The sequence below is a fragment of the Sabethes cyaneus genome, chromosome 3, assembly GCF_943734655.1.
Source record: "Sabethes cyaneus chromosome 3, idSabCyanKW18_F2, whole genome shotgun sequence".
NCBI lineage: Eukaryota > Metazoa > Arthropoda > Insecta > Diptera > Culicidae > Sabethes > Sabethes cyaneus.
The window spans coordinates 66,484,524-66,500,814 of NC_071355.1; the positions used below are offsets into that span (position 1 = coordinate 66,484,524).

Here is a 16,291-nt window from a genome sequence, read left to right on the forward strand (position 1 = left end):
GTCCAAAGTAACGCGTAGTTTCGCAGACGACGAGGCGCGTGGATGTTCAACTGCTCCAGGAGGTAACTGCTATCGACGGCCCCCTTTAGTAAGTCGAAAATAAATAATCTTCGCGACAATACTCTTCTTTCTGCTAGCGTACTTAGTCTTATTAACCGGCAACGATTTTCATAAGCAGGAAGGTGTAGCGGGTTCTGCCATGGCAAACGGCGCAGAGCATACCGAATGAATGCACGTTGAACGCTTTCAATTTTATTGGCGTGAGTAACATTATATGGTGACCATACCGGTGCGGCATACTCCAGAATACTGCGAGCAAGAGAGCAATACAGCGTTTTCAAAGCATAAATATCTTCAAAATCGGCGGCAACCCGACGGATGAAACCAAGATTGATCCAAGATTGATTGATGATGATGCTGTGTACAGAATATTAAAAAAAATTGTGCAGATCCATCGAGCCTAATCCCCCTTTGACAACCGCCCGGGGCAAGTGAAATTACGCGACTTTGCACGAGTGTGAAAAATCGGTTAAAAAAATTATAGGACAAACAAATGTTCCTTCACACCAGTGAGCAGGATAACTTTCGGTGAGAATATATTTTGATACACACTCGCTCCCTCAAGCGCTTATTGTTGGTGTTGCAGGTATGTGTTTGTCGCAAGTCGGCTGTTTAAAGACTATACGTTATCAGCAACTTGAATGAAAGGGACAAACAGCAGCAAACTTAAGAAAAAGGCTAGCTTGCTTTGACTCTAAATCTGGCGTACAATGCTTACCACTGGTAAGTTACCAACGTTAACTTGGTAACTACCAAACACTGCCGCTGCCGACACAGTGTAACATGATTAGAATCGCTTTTGTCGCGTACAATCCGTATTGTATACAGCAGTGTGTCTTTTTCGCAAGCAACAACATGGTTGTCATGAAACATCTATACCCACGATAAACAGCTACGATATCTTGTTATTGTCCTAACTTCCATGCAATAATGACATACTTTCATCATATATTGTCGCAACAAGTAGGAACAATATCTGTGACTGTTGTGCGTTCGTGATTTTTGATTCCCTGATCGTAGTCTTAATTAGTCTTGTCAGCTAAGGAAAGCCGTTTTTGTCCATAATTTTTGATAGCTCTTCACAGTCAATAGTATCGCAGGCGGCCCTGAAATCTAAACTATATTAATAGATGGTGCATAGGGACTTGGTATTCACGACACTTTTGGTCTGTCCCAACACAACCAACCCCGGTGGAAGCCAAGGTCGTATGCCGACAGGAAAGGAGGGCTCTTTCGAGCTTCGTTGACGTTTCGGCGAAACAGGGTGTTAGTGTAGCAGGCTTTGCAAACCGTCACCACGAAAAATACTAAAGCACGGAATGAAGAACAAGGAAATTCTTACTGGAACAATCGGAATAGACCCACGCGACGCAAAAAGGACTATGGATTGGAAACTCGGGACGTGGAACTGCCGATCTCTCAACTTCCAAGGGAGCACTCTACTGCTCTCCGATGTATTGAAGAGCCGCAAGTTCGATGTCGTAGCGCTGCATTAGGTGTGCTTTTTTTGTATTGTTTATGCAGGGAGAAAATCTTCATAGACAGCACCTTCACGGTGCCGAATAGGATTCACATGGTGCCAACATGCGCCTACCTACTAAAAACTATCCTGCTGCCCGTTCCTGAACCCCTCCCGGAACTACCGTTAGGTTTTACTTCAGGAGGGAGGACGTGCCTAAGCACTCCGACTTGTCCGTTGCGTGTGTGGGTTCACGCAACACCCTTGCCATTTCATACCGCCACTACCCTTCACCTAGGGCCTGGGCTGCCCAATCAGCCCATTACTGACCCTAGCAAGCTATGTCAGGCCCTGTCGTTGCAAACGTTCTAGCCGTTGCAACTCCGTTATCACCACCGTTGCCGCCCTATCGACGGCACCCCATGCGCGCTGCTCAGCGCACATTCTCTGCACAATAGGCCGTATGAATAAAACAGTTTGCTTTGCTTTTCCCGTTTAAATCGTATGGGAGCATTTGCTCTAACTCTTTTATTCATACGGCCTAATGTTGTCGGCGTTGGTGTCTTCCCCAACGACCGCAAGCATCACCCGCCGAGTGGACGTAAACCGCGGGCAGTGAAAAATCACATGCTCCGCCGTTTCCTCGGCTACCGTGCAAACGGGGCAAAAGGGTGAATCTACCCGCCCGCGCGTATGTAGATACTTCTTAAAGCATCCATGACCCGACAGAAACTGGGTAAGGAAAAAGTTTACCTCACCATGATCTCTGCCGATCCAGGACGATATGTTCTGGATCAGCCTATGGGTCCACCTACCATGGTCGGTGCGATCCCATTCCGCCTGCCAACGCCTAATAGAGTCCAGCCTAACTCTGTCCCTAGCGCCTCTGACGTTCCTCTGCCTATTGCACTTGATATCCTCACCTAGGAGTATGCATATTGGAATCATGGCTTCAATAACCCCAATCCATCCAATCCCATCCAACGATATGGTACGGTAGCCGCACGCAACGCGCAATGCTAACAGCCTGAACACTTTGTTCAGACATGCCTGATTGCGCTTGTTCTCCAAAGCCGGGGCACACGCCGGTGCACCGTATCGTAGCACCGACATGGTAACGCTGGCCATCAGGCGTCTCTTACTGCTGATAGGACCATAGCCGTTCGGCATGATCTTAGACAGCGCAGTAACCGCCGTTGACGCTTTACCACAAGCATAATCCACATGGCTGGTGAAGTTCAGCCTGTTGTCTGTCATGACACCAAGGTACTTCACACTTCGTTTGGAGACAATCACCTGTCCCCCAACGATTATTTTCGCCTCTAGGGCCGACTTGCGGTTACTGACCATCACCGCTTCCGTCTTATGGTGGGCCAATCGTAGATTGACGCCCGCCATCCAACCCTCTATTATGCTTATGGCGTCTGATGCCAGCATTTCCACCTCCTCTAGAAACTCGCCTACCACTGTAAGGCCGATATCATCGGCGAAGCCAGTGATCTCGACCCCAGTGGGTAGTTCGAGCCTCAGCACCCCATCGTACATGGCATTCCAAAGCGTGGGGCCGAGAATCGAACTCTGTGGAACACCCGCTGTCACTTTGTACCTCTTCGCCCCATCCGCCGTGTCGTACACTAGCGTCCGGTTCTCGAAGTAATTTTTAAGTAACCTGCATAGATGATCAGGTACCCTCATCCTATACAGCGCTAACGCAATTACACCCCAGTTAGCGCTGTTAAAGGCGTTTTTGACATCGATTGTGACTATGGCACAATACCTGTCGCCTCGCCTTTTCCGTTTCATAGGATTCTCGGCCCTCTCCACCACGGACTTTATGGCATCTACAGTGGACTTCCCCTTGCGGAAGCCAAACTGCGTGTTTGCCAGTCCGACATCACATTCCACCACAGGCGTCAGCCTGTTTAGGATTACCCGCTCTAGCAATTTGCCTAGCGTGTCCAATAGGCAAATTGGCCTGTACGACGAGGGATCACCAGGCGGTTTCCCCGGCTTTGGCAGCAGTACCAATCTTTGGACTTTCCACTTGTCTGGAAATTCGCATACCTCTAGGCAATTCTGAAGCGTCTCTCTAAACATAACGGGATATGCTTGGATCGCCACTTTGAGTGCCTCGTTCGGAATCCCGTCAGGACCGGGCGCTTCTCTTCGTTTTCAAACCCCTGGCAATTACGATGAGTCCCTCATTCGTGACCAGAGTGAGGACATCATTCGAATGACCGTACGGGGTCGAAGGCCACCAAACTGGGTCGTGTTGCGGAGAGCCCTTCCACGATGACTTTCAGCTTTTGGGGGCAGGTTTCCTGCGGCGCGGATGTACCCTTCATCTTTTTCATCACCACCTGGTATGCACCGCCCCAGGGGTTTGAGTCCGCATCGCGGCATAGCTCCTGGAAACAGGATTTCTTGCTATGCCTAACCTCCTTCTTAAGCGCCGATCTGGCTGCCCTAAGTTCGAATCCCCGAGCTTCAGCATCTGCATCGGTCCGGGCCCTCTGCGCTAGCCTTCTCGCTCTGTGGCACCTGGAACGGAGCTGGGCAATGGTATCACTCCACCAGTATACCGAGCGACGACCGTACACTGGCTGCCCCGTCCTGGCATAGTGGTGTCACATGCCCGTACTGGGACGTTGGTCAGCTCACGAGCACTCAGGTTCGAGCGAGTACTCTCTGCACTGAGTGCTTCATCGAACAGGTCTTTGTCGAAGGACTTCACTTTCCACCTCCTCCCTGTCGACTTCAACCCGCGTGGCCGTAGCGTCCGTCGTTCAATCGTGTACCGTATAGCTTGGTGGTCGCTATGCGTGTACTCATCTGACACCCTCCAGCAGTCCATATTGGCAAGCAACGTTGGGCTGCAGAAGGTGATGTCGATGATCGATTGTTGTACCCCCCTACAAAAGATACTGACGGATCCCACGTTAGCCAGACTTACATCCAGCTTGGACAGAGCTTCCAGCAAGCTTTGTCCCCTCGGGGTAGTGCACCTGCTACCCCATTCGACAGCCCAAGCATTGAAGTCTCCTCCAATGACAACGGGCTTGCGGCCCGTGAGTTCGTCGGTGAGCACGTCTAGCATCCGGTCAAACTGCTCTGGCGACCACCTAGGTGGAGCGTAGCAGCTACAGATGCAGACGCCATCGACCACAACAATCACGAACCCCTCTTGGTTGGACGACACCACCTCCTGGATCGGGTATCTACCCATCACGGCGATCGCTGCCATCCGACCCTTGCCGATTACCCAGTTAGCGCCGCCCCGGGGGACCCAGTAGGGATCTGCGATAATGGCAATATCGCACCTCGTTTCGGCTGCCGTTTGCCAAAGCAACTCCTGTGCCGTGTCCTGTGTTAGGTGTGCTGGAAGAGCTCAACGGTACGTACGTTCAAAGCTGGACATACCATCTACCAGAGCTGCGGCAACACACACGAGCTGGGTACAGCTTTCATAGTAATGGGCGAGATGCGGAAATGGCTGATTGGGTGGTGGCCAATCAATCCTCGACTGTGCAGGTTGAGAATTAAGGGTCCATTCTTCAATATAAGCATCATCAACGTGCACAACCCTCACCTCAGAAGTACCGATGACGACAAGGATGAATTCTACGCGCAGTTGGAGAGTGAATACGACCGCTGCCCAAAACATGATATCAAGATCGTCATCGGGGATTTCAATGCTCAGGTCGGCCAGGAGGAGGAATACAAACCGGTGATTGGAAGGTTCAGCGCAAACCAGCGGAGCAATGAAATGGGCCTAAGACTTATTGACTTTGCAGCCTCCAAGAACATGACCGTACGTAGCACCTTTTTCCAGCACAGAATCCATCACAAGTACATCTGGAGGTCACCAAATCAGACAGAATCACAGATCGACAGTCGGCACTCAGACATTATCGACATCAGATCCTATCGATGCGCTAACGTTGACTCGTGATGGTTAAGATGCGTCGAAGACCCTCCGTTGTGAACAACATTCTGCACCGACGCCAGCCTCGGTTAGATCTCGTGCGGCTGAAGCAGCCAGACGTCGCCGCAAACTACGCGCATTCACTCGAAGCTGCACTGCCGGAAGAGGACGAGCTGGACGAAGCCCGTCTCGAGGACTGTTGGAACACTATCAAAACAGCCATCAGCAGTGTAGCGGAGAGCTCCATCGGGCATGTGGCCCGGAATCAGCGGAACGATTGGTTTGATCCAGAGCTCCAGAATTTTGCGAGTCATAGAAACACTTGGGGAGATAAATCGTTTCTACTGCCTAGCAATGAAAGTGTTATGCCAATTTGATTCCACTTTCGTACGATTCCATGCTTTTAGCTTCATTTTCAAGGCAGATAAGCCAAAGAAGGGCGCAGGTCCTACAAATACATGAGACGAACCGAGTCTTGCAAGCGTTCCACAGTGATATGAGACCTGATTCCGACAAGAGAATTGATGGAGTGACTGAATACATTCCCAGACGTGTTTTGATGTGCAAATTGATGACTTTAAAGCATTGAGAGCTGCTTGACTGTCGGACATGATGCGTATATTTGTATGTCTATAGTTCCTACGCCAGCACATATACCCAGACAACACAAGATCGTAATAGAAATTTTACAATAAGTTGTTTTGCAGTCGTGCGTGTCCGCTGTCCGCCTATACAATTCATGACTGTTAATTATAAAGCAGTGTAGATGATTGCAATATTACGTTATATCTTAATCATATATTCAGCAGTATTAAGGTGCGTGTTCTAAAAACCACGCAGGATAGAATTAAAAATGGTTGTCAAATTGAGCAGATCAAGATTGTCAAATCGAAGATCGGGACATTCATTGTCCCAAGAATCACGCCTAGGTTCAAATACATGAAATTGAAATTGTATTTTTTTGCCATCCAGTCCTCATTATTGGTAGGAAGAGCATTAATACTAATAAATTATAGAATATTAAGATGACCTGTAAGATCACCTTCAAAAAGGTCCATAGACCTATTGATCCTTAGAGCAGTTTTTTCAACATCTAATCGTATAAGCTGATGCAATGGAAGGATATAAAGTAATGCATCCAATACAGGGTGTCGATTATCCGGTGAAAATAAAATTCCCTGACTTTTCCAGGTTTTTCCAGGTGTATTTCGAAAAAATCCAGTTGCAAAATATCTCGCTAATTTCTCTTTTCAAAGTGTTTATTAGACTAAATTGGTTGTTAACTCTTTAATTACTATTTCTTAATGAATTCATTTGTCTTTATCAATTCAAATGCATCTTTTTTTGCGACGATGAAGTGAGCAACGCAGCTTCGTTCTATTATTTGAATCCAGATCTTATATTTTTATTCGATCTACTTTTAATAACATCGGGTTTATGATTCTATGGACTCTGTGCTCCCCTGGGTGCTTCCAGTCGAGTATCAAACATATGACTGATTTGTTGGACTAAATCAAGATTTTGATGCTGAAATGGCCTATCCTCCGAAAACGAATTAATCGTAGGTTTTCACTAGTGATCGACATCAGAATAAAAATTAAAGTCCGGGTTCCGGCACAAATGGGTTAAACGCCGTAGCTTATTTTCAAAGGCTGATTTTGGTTCAGTTTGATTCGTTCTCGTTTCGGTTACAGTCTGATTTCGGTCCGGAAGTCTGGAATTATCAAGATGCAAAATTTCTTTGTATTAAAAGTTGGACTTTTCTAAATGTCAGCTCCCATGACCCAATGAATAGTTGTTCTCGAAGCGTAGAATAGTGTTGTAAGAATCTTGCTACATTGGCCGTAGAGAAAACAGAAAAAGTATTGTCTCAACAATAGTGATGCACAGATTAAAAATATGTCAACATCCACTAGCCTAGCATGGACTTTTATGTCACTTTCCATGCAAAATAAACTAATTAAGCACAAAAGTTGTCCCTAAAACTTTTGTGCTAAATATCCGATCAATATCGAAGAATCCAATAAATATTGAAATATTGATAATGATCAATTAGGTGGTGAGCGGTGAGCCCTTACGAAAATCGATCAAATCGGTCCAACCGTTGTTGAGAAGCGTGGTCTGGTAAAGAGCGGGTCAGTCGCACATTCATGAAATTCTAAATTTCGAAACTCTGTGAAATTTGTACGCAACAGATTGGTTGCACGTGAGTCAAACTCAAAATAGCGTGCCATCTTTCATTTCATTTGTGCATTTGTGATGGCATTGAATAACAATATGCCAGCTACTTGAAATAAATGCTATCCCTGACTTCAAATGAAATTCCCTGACATTCCCTGACTTATCCAGGTTGAAACGAATTTCCCTGACATTTCCAGGTTTTCCCTGATTTTCCAGGTAATCGACACCCTGCAATACCTTCGATGGTATACCTTTGATGGTGTACTTGAGTGGCTAGACTTCAAGGATTTTATAGTTTTTTTTGGTAGTCTCCTCTTTCGTTTTCGACCACCAGACCAACGAAGCATAGATAATCCTGGGTCTTGCAATAGCCGAATAGGTCCAGTGGATCATCTTCGGCTTCAATCCCCACCGCTTATCAAAAGTTCTTTTAATTTACATATCCACAGAGTATTTGTAGCTTTGTTTACTGCCTGCTCTAGATGTGTGTTCCAATTAAGTTTCCGGTTAAGAAACACTCCAAGGTATTTGACAGTGGCTGAAAGTTTCGAAACTACTCCTTTCAAACTAATGTTATTCAATGTATTTTTTTCCTTCTCGTAAATGGTATGATAGTAGTTTTATTGGCATTAATGCTGAGGCCGGTCTATCACACCAATTTAAAGTAATTTGCATTCGGTCAGCGATGATAGAATTAAATTTTCCACAAACGTTTATTACTACATCATCTGCGAAGCCAATTATTTCGAAGCCTAGGGCTGTCAACGTTTGAAGAAGATCATCAGCTATTAAAGTCCACAGTAAAGGTGACATTGCGCCTCCTTGTGGGCACCCTTTTACTGCTCTAACGCTGATAGGTGAACTTCCACGGTTTGCTGATACACAGTAATGGTCCGATTTTGTCAGCCCCATGTTGAATTTTGGGCTGACAAAATGGAGAAATTGACAAAAACGGGAATTTTTTTCGAAACTCAAGACTTAAGACCTTGCAGTATCGAAGACTTCTACTAAAAATTAAATTTTAACCCTCAATTGGTCAACCGAAAGCTCAATAAACCGGGCACAGCACCCTGGTCCAGAGCCTTTTTTGGTGTGCATTAGCTTTGAGTGGGAAAACTTGGATTTAGGTTTATGGGATCTTTGCTTAAAATTAAAAGTTCTATCGTCCAGCGAAATTCAAATTTTGATTAATCCCCCTAAAAGTGCCATAAACAATTTATTTTTCTTCAGTTTCAATATTACACATTGATGTGTTCTGCAAAGCTTTACAGCATATTGTTACAAGACAGTAACCTTGTATCTCTTCAGCAAAGATAGAAAAATCCTATTTCTAATAAATGAAAAGTCGTTCAAATCAGTTTATCTATTTTAGCTGTTTTCGTAGTTGTTGTATGAATTTTTCCTGTTGTACAAAGTTTTACAAAAAGTAAAAATACACAACATTGCCGAATATAGTACACCTCTATCTTTGCTTGTTTAGGAACTATAGAACTTTTAATATAAAAATACCCTAATTTTGACCTCGAATTACTAGCAGGAAGGCATCGTTTTATCCAAAAACTCTCCCCTGAGTCGGGGGTAGACAAAATCGGAATTAGACAAAATCGGGAGCAGAAAAAATCGGAACATTACTGTATCTCTCTTTTTGATAACATTTCTCTTATCCAGAGGATGATGGATATCGATATATCCTATGGTTTCGATAAACCACGGTTTCATCATACCAGTAATCATTGTATTATAAGATGAATTATCCAATGCACCTTCTATGTCAAGGAAGGCAGTTAGTAAAATTTCTTTCGCTTCCAAAAATTATTCTAGTTTTCTTACAAACGTTTGTATTGCTGTTATTGAAGATTCGCATTCTAGATACCGTGACCGCCCCTAATTCTGCGCAGCTCCTAATTCTGCGCATTTTTCTTTATATAAGTATTTTTTAACATTGTGCATAACTATGATCATTGCGTTATTTTTTTATAAATGTGTGTTGAATATTACGCCATTATTCACAAATGGGCCATATTTGAGAGCGAAATAATTTAACGTGAAACTGAAAGTATTTTATATGGCAGAAAACATCGTCGTTAGCACCAACGCTAAGATTGTCCTGCTAGAAAATTAACAAATTTATGATCGAAATTCTTTGCAATGATCAAATTACCCAGCATGATTAGAAAGAATAATTAGTTTTAGTCATGTTTTAGACAAAAAGAGTGATTGCATTCATTGCTTTCCTTAGAAAAATGTGATGCAATAATGCGCAGATTTAGGCACAGATTTTTTATTCATGTTCCAAATTCTGCGCAGTAATGTATCCTACGAAGAAAGCGCGAAAGAATACGGAACCTCACCCAAATGGCTGAGGTATGGAGGCATGAAAATTCAAGTAGAATCTTTAACTACCATTGATTGGAATCCTGTGCTGTGTCTCGGGGTCCGAACCCACGAGTGCCAATTCATGAAACCATGTCTTCTATTTTTTTTAATGTCCAACCTCAAGGGGCTGTCAGAGAGTGGGGCAGTGGTTTCTATATGAAAACACAATTTTTGGTATTAGTGTTAGGATTTCGGTCACTAACTCCTTGAAGAATCAGCCAATATTTTTGGACTGATCAAAGCTGAAATTGTATTTATGTTTTGTTTTAGTTTTCATAATTAGTTTACAATTTTTTGTTTAACCTACAAATTTAGTTTCGCAATCCGGGTTACCTCTTGCAGATCGGATTCGTTTTCTTTGCACGAATGGTACTTTACGTAGCCTGTACATAGTTTAAATTAAATTTAGTAGATAGAATAACAAATTTAGATCTAATTTATAACTTACTCGCTAGCTTTCTGTTTAATTAAGTGCTTTTACAAATCGCCTACAGTAGCAAATTTTTAACTGTTGTTCGAAACCTGCATGTGAGTTTCTGTGTTAATTTATTTTAGTTAGGAAATCAATTATTTTAATAGTACACTTACAGTATTTTTAAGTCACGTAAACAAGATTTAGCTAGCAACGTAATTCACTGTGAAATAAGCTTTCGTCTACTGCTTTAATTAAGAAACTCACTTTTCACGTGCTAAACCGATTTGCTTTTAATTTCGTATCACTGTCTGTTACCTGTATGTAAATTTGTGTTTTAATTTATTTTAGTTAAGGAGAACAAATATATTTATTGTAGACTCACAGTACTACCCCGTAGGTTAGCAAAGCACGTAGTTTAGAGAATATCACAAGATACTTGTATAATAAATCGTTATTTTAATGTTTTCTTAGAGAAAATCTTCCACGCGTTGAACAATTTACTTTTCTTCGCTTTGTTTACCTTTTTTTTTCCTTTCACATCGGCTTCCTGCACTCACCGCCCGTGGTGTTGCAAGTTTCATCGAACTGCTTGCAGGCCTCACTTTGCGACAGTGACAGCGTTGCCTGCCCTGCGGTTTCTACCGCAACAATTAGTCTAAAGTGTAATGTTCAGTATGCAGAAAACCCGAATCAGTTCGCCTTCACGTTATCGAGAATAAAATATTTAAAATGAAGCAATCAAAATGATAACAATACTCCTTTGCCACCCGGACAGCACAAGAAGGCCGGATCATGGATTTTATTATGGTAATGGCTAATGTCAGATTTTTTGGTGTGCTTTCAGCGTATAAAGGCATAAACAGCATGGCAGTAGTATTTATTTTCACTTTTTGGGTGCGCAGAATTAGGAGCAAACATGCGCAGAATTAGGAACATGGGCAAGAAAGTGCGCAGAATTAGGCACCGTGGATAAGTTTACAAAACGAAAAATATACTCAATTGTTGGTCGACTCACAATTCCCATATTTTTTACCAGATATTATAGACCGTAGCACTACACGTTGCTGCTATCCACGTTGTTAATTTAAATCTAGACTACTTAGAATAGCGGAAGAATCATAAAAATGTCTTAACTGCGCAGAATATGGCACGTTCTCGGTACACAAATTGATATTTGCTCAAAAGAGTATTAACTAACATGTTGACCTTAGGTTAGATATTCGGCTTTTGCAGTCTACGAAAATACTTTCAAACGATATTTGCTGAATATCCGACGATTCGGACTTTTCAAAGGAAATATAGGCATCATTTTTTGTTAAGTGCACTAGCTCTGTTATGTTACAAAGAGAAGAAACGGTATCATTATCTTTACCTATAAAAATGGATTTCTGTCTGTCTGCCCGTATGTTCCTTATAGAATCGAAAACTACTGAACCGATCGGCGTGAAAATTTGCATATAGGGGTTTTTGGGACCAGGGAAGGTTCTTATGATGGTTAGAAACCCCTCCGCCCACTAAGAGGGGAGGGGGGGGCTCCGATACAAATGAAACACAAATTTCTGCATAACTCGAGAACTAAGCAAGCAAATGGAACCACATTTGGTATGTGGGGGGATTTGGAGGCAGGAATTTTTTTAATGATGGTTTGAGGCCCCTCACCCCCTTGGTAGGACTCTCATACAAATAAAACAGAAATTTTTGCGTAACTCAAAAACTAATCGAACTCGAGAAATTTTAGACTCTTTCATAAAACATTAACCAATAACAAGACCACCAAAAACTATCAATAAGAACATTAGATAATTCAGCGCGAGACGGCCACAGGTCGCGAGTGTTGCCGGCGACCTGCCGTCGGAAGCGCCGGGCACTGCGGGGGGCAGCCCCCCGATGGGATCACCTCTATCTAGGTTTATTTATTTTCCTAGATCTACTGACCTCTTTTACTTTCCTTCAGATGGGTCACCCCTGCGAAATGATACTTTCCACGAAAACATTTTCCGTGAAATGGTACATCCCGCGTAAGGTTTTTCGCGAAATGGTATTATTCCGCGTTATGGTCAACCGAGAATTGGTGTTCCGCAAAATGGTATTCGGCGAAATGGTTTGTAATGATGGCAAATATTTAAATGCTATCCGCCTTATTTTATCAGGCTAAGCAATGGGAGGAGTTGTTTTCTACTTTACTGAGAGGAAAATTTGTATATTAAAACACCCATGAACTCCCCAGAAACTTGTAAAACCCAAGATTGTGACAAAGGTCATCCTAGATTCACGATTTATGTACAACACAGTTTAATTTGTGGCAATACGAAGTTTGTTGGTCAGCTAGTATCACATATTTCTTGGATTTTCGGGTGACATAGATATCGTAGACCATTCTGCCATAGAAATTTATATATTTTAGTATGCTCATGAGTCATGACACGTAACAAGGCTGCACAAAACTAGCGTTTTATAACATTTTAATTCTCTCGATGGTCCTTCACAAACATCAAGCGTGGTCACTAAATGAAACTGCTCAATGAGGGCACAGAGTTTTTCAGCGTAAAGTGGTGCATTCTACACTTGCAGCTAAGATAAAGGAAAACGGCTGTCCAAGACTGGACAACTGTAATCCATCCTGCGTTAAAAAGCAAAGAAACTCTCACCAAGTTTTTTGTTGATCAACCCAATTCAACTATGTATATATTACCACAAAAAATTGTTTATCTCTGGCTGAACATACAATTGTTGCTCACAACAAATCTATCGTCTGTCGGGGATCACGAGCAGACCAAAACCTAATTGTTGGATTTGTTATCTTCATTGTCTGGAGGGCATGCACCATCTTATCAGTGAAACTGACGCAGCGAATTATTTTGTTCCATAATGGAATTTTACTGATATGATTAACAACACTTTATCCCGAAAGGCGGTTAGATATGTTAATACTTATGCAAAGATTTCAGTCCGGCGCCATCGCACAGATTGCATGAATTATAGAACACCTACGTAGATCGACTGTGCTACTATTTCATTAGCATAAATAACCTCGAAACTATTTACCTACTTGAGAAAAATCAATTCGGCGCTGACACGCGCTGGAAATTGAATTTTCAAACTTGCTAGCTTACGCTGTACAGTGGTGTACTACAATACGTCATGCTTGAAAGTTTACTGGGCCGGAAGCAGAAGAAGAAACGATACGGTAAACTTTTACGAATTGTTTACAAACCGTAGAGCATGGAATTACAAATCGTGGAGCAATGCTCAGCCAGTGGACGCAGTCAACGACGACGTTCAAGGCCTTTCCCCTATTGCAGAATCACGGCGCGGCGCAACACTGGTGCGTGATTTCCCTGGTTACTGAGCGGCGGCGAATCTATGTCACCAAGCAATGGTTGTCCTACATATTCAGCGGAACAAATGACTTTCGCGGCAGGGGGCAAAATGGCAGTGATTCAAAAATTCTCTCTTCTTCATTGGCGACATTGTGTCGCCTCTAGGTATTAGCTGCTAGGTGGGTGTATCGATGCGATGCGAAAACAAGTGTTCCTAAATGGACAAGTAAAATGTATTCCTTTGGCGTTGAGAAGCAATTTGAATAATTATCTGCGCCGATGATAGTGAGAGCATGGCAACAAAGACAGAGCAAACAATCGATGTCAACAGAAACTGAATCAATCATACCTAATTCAACAGTTTAAATTCAATGTGACAGATGCGTTGGTACTATCGAAGGACATAAAACAGGAGCTTAGTAGCAATTATTCGGTATGACGAGATGCAGCAAAATGCATTGGTTACATTCACTACTGCCTTAAATTCTTTATACCTAGAACCTTCCCATGAGAATGATGTGTCCGCAAAGACATGTAGCAGTACGTGGCTGATGAAAATGCCACTAGATGCTTTCATAGGAGCAATAGCAGTAATAACATTGGCGAGAGGTTAAATGCATAAAGTGCAGTACTTGCAGTGCTAGCAACGTGACTGTGGCGAGCTGCCGCGATTCGTCTTCAGTTACCTCCGCCACCCCGATTACCACACGATCTGCATCAAAAACATGGGATCACACACAAGTACATACAAAATTGCAGCAATCCGCAGTAACTCGGCAGGTTGCCATACCACAGTATAATCCCTTCGAACGAGAAACATTGAATATCAAATTACTCGTTGCGAAATGTATGTTACAGGCTAAACATCTGATTGAAAATTAGCGCACAGATGATTGGTCACCCTATCAATTAGCGAGTTAGTTGAGCAACACCTCTGGGTGATGCTGTTCACAGCTACGGGTCGTCGTAGGTGCAGTGTAGTTCAATTGAAAACCCATCGAGAATATTATGGGATGGGTACTTCGACAATCCTCAATGATATTAGTTTCGATTTACTAATATGGGTTGTTTGGCATGATATGTATGCCACCGTTCATGGCCTTTTACGTTATCTTAAAAGTAACAAAATATTCACGTTCCGTCCATGTTTGGTACCTACCGAAAAAGTTTTTGGTTTCGTATTTCGATCAGCACGGCAGCATTCCGATGCAGCACAAGCACACAGGCCTGTGAGGATTCGCTCCAGCGGAGAAACAGGTTTTCACGAAAGAGAACGGCACAAAAATCAATAAACTTCACCAAATCATCTCCACTTTCTTGTGTTGAATCTTTTACTAAAAGTAATCTTTGTATATTTTGCACTCACTTTTGTGGTCTCACATTAATAGCAAACCTTTTTATTAAAGGTCATACCTTTTGATAGGTATCACTTTCTCGACACTTGAAATTTGATCCGGAAAGGCAAAGAAAATGAAAACACCAAGTCTTATTTTCTTTTACAAAATCATCCAGCAGCACAATGATTTCCTCGTCGCTGCCACTATCAAAACACTCGTATCAGATCAGCCGCCAGCTATTGAAAAGTAACGCGAAACGAGGGCTTCATTGATTCCACACGGCACGGCAGTCATTGATGGCTTTGAATGTACAACAAACTATCGAACGTAATCACGTACCTACTTAGCCTGAAGAGGCTGCACCACTTTTAATCGAAATTTGCTTCCTTTCTCTTGTCCTATCCTTTCGCACAAAGCGTAAAAAACCGAGCCTCACTCGTTCCGAACTGCGCGTGTTGTTTTCTGATCAGATTCGTATTATTGAAACACCATAATAATCGAATGTCAAAAAAAAGAAGCTCGCGATTCTCTCTCACTTTTCACAAAACTAACGTGCCCACTAACACTTGCGCTGCATGCGACAGAGGAATACACTAGCACTAATAGACGCCACAAGGCACATACAGAGCCGTACCGTCAGATATGGATGCAATAAAAATTTGATGCTTCTCGAAAATCGGTGTTGTTTTGATCCAACTTTTCCCACTCGGATAAGTAAGTCGGGTAAATCTCAATGCGGAGCTAGAAGCGATGAAAATATAATATGAAAGATGAGCCATAAAGTGCTTCGCTCTCACAAACTGTGCTCGTGCTGTTGAGTGCGAGAGAACTAACTGTCAAATTTGACTCACTGTTCGCTGTTCGCAGCGCTTGTTTATGGTCTGTTTACGTTTGTCGTTTTCTCTTGCTCATGCGCTCTGGTGGCGAGAAACTGTTATACTGATTGTTTTTCGTCGAAAGAGTGGGAAGCGTGGAAACGATGATATCTGTTATACTGAAACAACAAAAGAAAACGATTCCCGTGCAGCAGTGCTGGCAGCTTTATCAGATGTAAGTCATCAAACATTGGAATGGAACTATGTTACCGAGTGTACATTACATTTTTACGATTTATTTATGCGTTCAAGGAATTCAATTGGTCGACTCGAGTACATAGTTAGTTTTTTGCGGTTTGAAAAGCAATAAAATAGACAATAAGTTATCAACAATAAAAAAGCG

The 16,291-nt window shown here is 42.9% G+C and overlaps 1 protein-coding gene across 1 annotated transcript in view; it reads right to left on the minus strand.

The window, feature by feature from the left end:
- LOC128744581 (extracellular serine/threonine protein CG31145) overlaps positions 1–15,745 on the minus strand; it is a 129,967-nt gene extending 114,222 nt beyond the window's left edge. Inside the window, exon 1 of the mRNA XM_053841703.1 lies at positions 14,896–15,745. The gene's annotated coding sequence lies outside the window, so the exon portion shown is untranslated. The remainder of the gene's footprint in view (positions 1–14,895) is intronic.
- Positions 15,746–16,291: the final 546 nt, after the last annotated feature.